The sequence below is a fragment of the Cryptomeria japonica genome, chromosome 10 (assembly GCF_030272615.1).
Source record: "Cryptomeria japonica chromosome 10, Sugi_1.0, whole genome shotgun sequence".
Lineage (NCBI taxonomy): Eukaryota > Viridiplantae > Streptophyta > Pinopsida > Cupressales > Cupressaceae > Cryptomeria > Cryptomeria japonica.
Genome location: NC_081414.1, coordinates 68,279,464 through 68,289,058, shown reverse-complemented (window position 1 = coordinate 68,289,058; position 9,595 = coordinate 68,279,464).

The window sequence follows — 9,595 nt, the reverse complement described above, 5'->3', positions numbered from 1 at the left end:
CTTTATTGAGGTTCACTGTGATGGTATGATGAATCAATAAGGATCCAGACAACTACTGAGAGGGTGGGGTGAATCAGTAGATAGAAATATTGACACAAGTTTCACCAAACTCAAAAACACCTCTCAAGTCAAACTCAACATCCAAATACTTTACTAACAAAAGTAAAAGCACATTTCAGATTACAGCCAGTCATCATATCATATCTAAGTGGATTTAGCAGTTAAGCAAATTAACCATATCAAACATAACCACAAAAACATTCACCACTTGACACAATGATTTTGACATGGAAACCCAAATGGGAAAAACCATGGTGGGGATGAATACCCACAAGTATTCTAAAGTCTTCTGAAGTTCGCCCTGTTAGAAGCCAAGCCTGTTAAAGCTTTACAAAAAGTCCTATTAAGAACAGATCTTGTTAGGGACCACCTGGTTAAGGGATTGACTATAATGCCCTATTAGAAGCAATACCCTGTTAGGAGTAATCTCGGTAGAGGATTTGAAATCCAAGCTAATGGATCACCTAGTTAGAGGATTTAGATAACACTAAGCCTATTAGAGCTTACCCTGTTAAGGGATTTGATTGTTGTAATTGTTAGAGAACAACAGGGGTTTATTGATCTGGTGAATAGCACTACTCTGCTTGATCAGATCCTTTTCATGCTCCTATCTTCCTTCACATATACTGCAGATACATCTCCTGGTTCGACAACCAATCACTCTTACATTCAACCAAAATTGCCAACATTACAACAAACCAACTCATCGACCTTATAAGCAAAACAATAGGTCGGTAACACATTATAAACCTAAGATCTCATAGAGATTACAAACAAATCGGTTCAAGTATGATCGTTGGATTACATAGCAATCATTGCACATCATTCAATAAAACCTCGACTGCTCCTTGATCACCACTTCATCGATCCCTGTAACTCATCACGTGGTTTCCACTACATGCAATGTATTCGCTCATTCCCAAGATAAAACCGTTATCTCTACGTGCCAAAAAACCATTTGAAACTCTTCACATACAACATGCATACGTGGCATAATCATTATCGTTCATCATTTGATCATAAACCAATACAACCAATTCACCAAGCTCCAACGGTTAGGGTTTAACACATCAATAGGTTTTCAAAACAAAAAGTAAGAAAAGCGGTTAAAGATCCTAAGAGGTATTTGATTTGGGTTAAAAAACCTACATCTGCTTCTCTTGTACCATCTCTTATTGGCTTTATCTCTGCATGCAATTGCTACATGCTTCAAAAAAGAATCTCTTCAGTTATATGCTGCTGTCATGATACATACTTCACCCCCTTTCTCTTTGAAATAACTTCTTTCATGCTTAACTCATTGCATGTTGCAGATTACTATCAGGCTATTGGTCTCTTCATGAATATTCAAGAATGGATGAATGCATGCAAGGGCTTACACACAATTTGCATTAACTATTCTTTTCTATTTCCATAATGGAAGGGTTAGAACTATGAGAAGACTTTACCAAACAAAAGAGAAAAAAACCCTAATTTCAACGTGGCAACTCTTTTTTTTTTCTTTTTCTTTTTCCTTCTCAATGCAAAGATGAACTGCCGCTTTCCTTCAAACAAGTTTTTTTTTTTCTGATCTTCATGCTACATAGACAACACTTTTCTTGGAGTTCCAATTTTATCAAAAAATAAAATTAATTTCCTTGAGCTTTATTACAATGTGGATATGGTATTTGACATGGGGACCTCCTTAAAGCTTCTAAAAAAAAAAGGAGAGACATTGTGTTTAGCTATTCATTTGGCAATTTAAACTAAAATCTTAGAATATTTGTAAATGAAATATTCCTTTCCTCTTTTAACATTTTAGAACCTTTTCCCAAAATTTTTAATACCATATAAACCAAAGTCCTTGTGCAAGGCAAAAATTTGGCCCAAAGGGTAAATTTTGACAAGAGTACCTAAAAAATGAAACGTGTGACGTACCATAGGTCATCTTTAAATGTATTCGCCATCAACACAAATAGGTTGTGGATCAAGAAACACTTAATTTAAACTCAAAATGTGTCATACAACATCCTCCAAAGTAGATAAGATAGGTTAGGATAGACCACAAATGAAGGAACATACCTAGATGGCTCAGATATCAACACCACTGTCAAAATTGCTAACAGTCTGTCTTCTCATCACTAGAGGGAAACTCAAAACACTGTACACAAAAAGATGAAAGAATTGAAGATCATATAAAACCTTTCAACAAAAATCTCTTGAAGTAATCAATAATTAAGCATTGGTGCAGAAGATCAACAACATTGAGCTGGTAAATATTGTACAAAGATAGATTGTGACGTAACATGATAAATATCTTGCACCAAAGCACCAACACACCTGAAACTTGTTACTATTTACTAAGTTGTCATTAGTTTTATGTCCAAAGTAATTCTATATACTCTAGTCGGTTATTACTATCGAAATATTTAGTCGGTAAGCACAGAGCAGTCGGTTATAGAAGTTACAAGTCACAGAGTTTAGTATACACCGAGCTGTCTACCGAGTAATGTTCTATGACTACCGAGCAGCAAAGATGGTATATCGAGTTGATACACACCGAGTGAAACGTGTTACCAGATTCATTGAACCTAGACACATGTGGAAACATGTTACAAGATCGAGGAACAAGAAACTGTTATCACATAGGAAATTGCACCTTAAGGTTTTGTATGATTTTGAGGACATCTATCCAATGAAGTATTTTGTATGGTTATTCATTCGATGAATCATATTTGTAAGATCGAAGCATGAACAAGATCACCGTCATAAGAGATCTATTTATACAACATGAATTGAGGATAAAATATGAGTGTGTGAAGCAAGACATATGTGAAAAGCAAAATCATGGGAAAGCACTGAGTGTTATGACTGTTGCAGATACACAGAGGTCATCGAGAAGGATTTCAGAGAACAGTCAAGGAACAGAGTAAACAGAAAGGTTATCGAGTTAATTTATGAGTTACCGAGGTATGCTATAAGCAAGGTAATTTCATTTTGAGCACATAGAATCTGCTATAACATTTCAGATGTGAAGTTGCAGATATTTTGTAAGATTTTGATTGTAATATTTTGAGTTGTAAGAGAAACCTTTAACAGGGTAAAAGACTCTAACAAAGTCTATAAATTGTAAAGTCTTTAACCAGGTGCAACATTTAGAAAAAGTGTTGTAAAATCCTTTAGCAAGGTAGATCTAAAGATCTTGATACTCCTAACAGGGTAAGCTATTAGAAATAGCTAAACATGTAGCTCTAACCGATCAACCTTTATTATTGCAGTAGTGAAGTTGTGGGTGCCATCCCCATCACAGTTTTTCTCTCGAACAAGGAGTTTCTGCGTAACCAAAATATATGTGTTATGGAGTGAATCATGTATGATTGTTATTTATTTGTTTTATCATTATATTATGTTTCAATAATATTCAGTTTATGCTTAACAGTAAAGTTATTGTTGAAGAAAGGATTTGAAGTACTGATTCACCCCTCCCCTCTCAGTACATTAGCTTTCCATATTGGGCCTAACAATTGGTATCAGAGCTTGAATCTTGGAGAAGGGTTTAACTGCCTAAAGAGAAAGATCTTATCAATGGAAGGCTACAAACAATCTCAGAGAATTGTGAATCTTCAAAATGAACTGGATCATGCTAATCAAGTGATTGCTGACATGCAGAAACAAATGCAAAGATCACTGAAAGTTAGAAGAAGATTGTCTGATTATTTGCAGGACTCTCAAGAGCCATTGGAACAAATTGAGACATCATTTGAGAACAATATATCTGAAGAGACTGAAGAAATGATTGGAGCATTGAAAGAAAATGAAAAAGCATAGTTTCAAGTTAGATTTGTCAAAATCAATTGTGTTGCTAAATGTAGACATATCCAAATTAAAAGGGCAAGCACTTATTGAATTCGGTGAACTATGCAAAGCCAAAGCAGAACAAGAGAGACAAATGGCTATACAAAAGAAAAACAGAGTACTTCAGAAGGTCAAAGCACTATTAACAGATATGCTACCTGAAGCTACAGTGACAAAAGATGCAGCCATCCATATTCAACTGGATGAACTCCTCAATCAGATCGAGACATGCATCTGAATACTTGAGCAAATTGAAGGACAAAGAGCTCACTGCAAAAATGATTGAAGAGGTACAGAAAGCCATTGCTATCGGTAAAGTAAAACTTGTCAAAGTTATTGCTGAGTTGTCCCCTCAACTCAAGCACATTCTTTATTTATTTCAAAAACTCTGTACATTCTCTTTATTCATTAAAGATATCAAGAATAAAATAGAAGTGATTGAGAAAGAGATCACCGATCTCTCCAATAAATTGACCACTGAGCCAAATTCTATTCAAAATTTCTATACCAAGTTACAAATGCTCATGGCTCAACAACTGGAACTTAGAAATGAAGAGCACAAAATAAGGATGGACATTATGACTCTTCAAACTTATTCATTCCACACTTGTCCTCCGTCCAAGAACAGATCAACAAGGCTACCTCCTTATCCACTCAGCCAGAGGGAAGCACTTTAGATGGACTGATTTCACTGTTAGCTGATATTACAACTCAAAATTCACTCATGGATAGTGTCAAGGATGCACTCTCTACCGCTCTCACCGAGGCAAGAACAAAGTATAAATCCATTTTTGACCAGTTGCCTCCACCGAATGGTAACTAGTTTTGATGTTTGTCAAAAAGGGGGAGTATAGTGTATACAAGAGAAGTATACTGAGCAAATCAGTATATTCGAGTATACAGATAATTTTGACGGGGAGAGCAGTGATCATCGAGCAGGGAATATAGAATATTGATCACAGTGCATGCACAATCAGAGTTATGTACAGTATATTGATAAGGGGAGTATATCTGAGTATACTATTTTATTGACAATTGTATATACTGTCAGTTCAGTCAAATTTTGTAAGTATATAGATTTTTTTTGAGTTATGACTTTGAAAACAGTTTTGTCAAACATTTCAAAACTAATGTCAAAAGGGGAGATTGTTACTATTTACTAAGTTGTCATTAGTTTTATGTCCAAAGTCATTCTATATACTCTAGTCGGTTATTACTACCGAAATATTTAGTCGGTAAGCACAAAGTAGTCGGTTACAGAAGTTACAAGTCACAGAGTTTAGTATACACCGAGATGTCTACCGAGTAACGTTCTATCACTACCGAGCAACAAAGATGGTATACCGAGTTGATACACACCGAGTGAAACATGTTACCAGATTCATTGAACCTAGACACATATGTGGAAACGTGTTACAAGATCGAGGAACAAGAAACCGTTATCACATAGGAAATTGCACCTTAAGATTTTGTATGATTTTGAGGACATCTATCCAATGAAGTATTTTGTATGGTTATTCATTCGATGAATCATATTTGTAAGATCGAAGAATGAACAAGATCACCGTCATAAGAGATCTATTTATACAACATGAATTGAGGATAAAATATGAGTGTGTGAAGCAAGACATATGTGAAAAGAAAAATCATGGGAAAGCACTGAGTGTTATGACTGTTGCAAATACACAGAGGTCACCAGAAGAATTTTAGAGAACAGTCAAGGAACAGAGTAAACAAAAAGGTTTACCGAGTTAATTTATGAGTTACTGAGGTATGCTATAAGCAAGGTAATTTCATTTTGAGCACATAGAATCTGCTATAACATTTTAGATGTGAAGTTGTAGATATTTTGTAAGATTTTGATTGTAATATTTTGAGTTGTAAGAGAAACCTTTAACAGGGTAAAAGACTCTAACAAAGTCTATAAATTGTAAAGCCTTTAACCAGGTGCAACATTTAGAATAAGTGTTGTAAAATCCTTTAGCAAGGTAGATCTAAAGATCTTGATACTCCTAATTGGGTAAGCTATCAGAAATAGCTAAACATGTAGCTCTAACCAAGCAACCTTTATTATTGTAGTAGTGAAGTTGTGGGTGCCATCCCCACCGCAATTTTTCTCTCTAACAAGGAGTTTCTGCGTAACCAAAATATATGTGTTATGGAGTGAATCATGTATGATTGTTATTTATTTGTTTTAGCATTATAGTATGTTTCAGCAATGCTCAGTTTATGCTTAACAGTAAAGTTATTGTTGAAGAAAGGATTTGAAGTTCTGATTCACCCCTCCCCTCTCAGTACATTAGCTTTCCATATTGGGCCTAAAAAAACTCATGCCATTGGTCCAATAAACCATCCTCAAAATCCTCCCAAAATTTCATGGTTATACCAATCATTGCGATAGAATGCAAACCAATCTAGTGAGCCAACAACAACACATTATATTGACAGACTATGATCTGGAGTACACACCCTTATAATTTTTTTCTATGGAAGGTATTATGTATTCAAAAATTGACAGTAGGCCCTTGACACACAACAAATCTTGAATCTTGAACCAAACAACCAGAGGATGTAATGTGGTAAAATGCGAAACACAACACCATCTGATAGTCATAGGAAAATGCACTATTTCAACACTTACATAATTTTTTCAATCACCAAAATAAAAATCTTAAATAAATTATCATTCAACTATCTTCTTGAACATGTAAATTCCTATAATCAACAATGCAACAAACTGAGAGGGGGGGGGGGGGGGGTGAATCTATTTGCACCAAAGCAACTTAAACACAAATTAGATTTGATAATTAGTAGTTAAAGCATGAAACAACACCACATCAATATCACACATAACACCAAGATTTTTGACGTTGAAAACCTGGTTAAGGGAAAAACCACGGTGGGAACCTACCCACAATGAGATAATACCCTGTTAGGAGTAAATGTGAATATTACAATGGGAATGCACATGCATTCAGGCACATTGCCTAGAGATCACTGCTCAAAATAAGAAACCTAGAAAGGCTACAATCTTAAGGAAAGACTCACTGCCTTACAAGAAGTCTCATTGACTTACAAAAACATTCGGACTGCAATCCAGATCATATGAACTGTGAAAATAGCATCTCCATATGCTCGAGTATAGTTTCGGTTAAGCTCACTATCAAATCTTCACTGCAACATACTTCTTCGCATAACTTCACACAACAATACATGCAGACCAAAACAATGTTGGCTAAGACATAGTTTGGACCCAAATAAATACCACAAATATGAACACCTCCAAAAATCATGCCTCAATCATCCACAACACACTATAATCATCAAGAACATCACATAACACGAAGAACATCATCGAAAAAGGAAAACCTTCAATACTGTGCAAAATAATCAATGTGGAGCACCAATATGCATAGAACATAATCAAAAGACATTCAAAAGCAATGTGAATTACATTGCAACAACTTGAATTACCATAATCGTCATCATCTCTCTACTGGAGCTCAAAAACACCAACATAACTGCCTGCCAACCTAAAAGATTCACTTGTGGATATCCAAATCATGAACCAAGCTAATCGAGGACACGCATCAACATCTAGAACACATTCCACACATCTGCAACCAAAGATATAGCAATTCTAGAGCAATACAGAGCACAAACCAAAATACCAAAGAAAATGAACAACTGTATAATATCCCAATACTAGATCTCATAACTCAATCAAATCATCATGCAGACTTCTGTAAATGGGAATAAACCATCTACAGACAGCATACAAGACACCCTTTAAACCGTATTAGCTCATCTGCAATACACAGGCTAAACCAACTCATCCAATCAAACTGCAACACTGGAATACACAAGTAAACTTTCCAACAATCTCCTCATCAACAATCTCCACATATATCACATATGTTGACATCAATGACAACATATCAGCCAATATCTAACAATCTCCCTCTTTGGCATTGATGACAACATATGAATGTGAAAAACATTCAATGCAAAGAAATAAATCAACACGCAGCAATCACCCTCAAAATCACAAGGAGCAGCTCCCCAAACAACTCAAAATACTTCAAGGTTTTTCAAATGCTTCTCTCCTCCTTTGACATCAATGACAAAGGCTCAAGAATTAGGCTTCTCCCCCCCTTTGAATTAGCTTCACAAATCTAAACATCTGAACTACTAAAACTGACTTTGACTACTCACCTTGAGTAGCAGCCTCACTCATCAATCCAGAGCATAAAATACCTCTGTGTGAAGTTCACCGGACTCATGCAAATCCGCGCACCATAGTTATAATCAGGGGGGCCATTACCCCTAACTTCTCTTTAAGATACTTAAAAGTATCTTTAGGCAAAGGCTTCGTAAAGATATCTGCAATTTGTTCTTTTGTAGATACATACTCAAGTCTGACTTCTTTCTCATTCACCTTCTCTCTCAAGAAATGAAACTTGATTGATATATGCTTTGTCTTGGAATGCGACACCGGATTATTTGAAATATTGATATCACTTGAATTGTCACAATATATAGCAATAGGCTCATCATAAATAACTCCTAGCTTCATCCAACTTACTTGAGTACACTTGCTAGCAACATCAATGCATTCATCTTCTACTGTAGATAAGGAAATAGAATTCAACTTCTTACTTGCCCAAGGGACCAACTTCTTTACCAAAAAGAATGCACCACCTGTAATACTCTTCCGATCATCAACATCACATTCCCAATCAACATCTGTAAAATCACTCAAAGTAAAGTCATCATTCTTAGAATACCACAAACCAAAATCAATCGTTCCTTTCAAATATCTGAATTATATCCTTCTTATAGTAGTAACATGAGATTCCTTAAGATTGGCTTGAAATCTAGCAACATGACTTACAACATTCATTATATTATGTCTAGTCTGAGTCAAATACAACAAACCACCAATCATAGATCTATATCTGGTCTGAAGGGCTTTTGAAGAGTCATCATCCTTTTGTTAGCTTACATTTGGTCACCATAGGTGTACTAACAGGTTTAGAATCTTCAAAACCAAATTTATTCAACAATTCCTTCACATACTTAGACCGATCTATGAAAATACCTTTGTCCCATCGAGTAATTTGCAATCCCAGAAATAATTTTATTTCACCATTCATAGACATTTCAAATTCATTTTGCATCTCTTCAACAAATTTCTTACATAGACAATCATTTCATCCAAAGATAATGTCATTAACAAAAACTTCAACAATCAAAATATTGTTCTGATCAATCTTGAAATAAAGATTACTATCAACAATACCTTTATTGAATCCAAGATTCATCAAATATTTACCCAATCTGTCATACCAGGCTTTGGGGGCTTTCTTTAATCCATACAATGCTTTCTTCAACCGACAAACCATATCCTTTTCATATGTTAGCTGAAATCCATCTAGTTGCTCAATGCAAATTTGTTCTTCCAATTCCCCATTAAGAAAGGCTATTTGACATCCAACTGATAAACCTTGAAATCTTTGTGAGAAATATAAGCAAGGAATAATCTAACAGCTTCAATTATAGCCACCAGAGAAAAAGTCTCCTCATAATCAACTCATTCCATCTATGAATAACCTTTACAAACAATTCTAGCTTTATTTCAGGCAACTTCACCCTGTTCATTCAACTTATTTCAGAATACCCATTTAGTTCCAATTACATT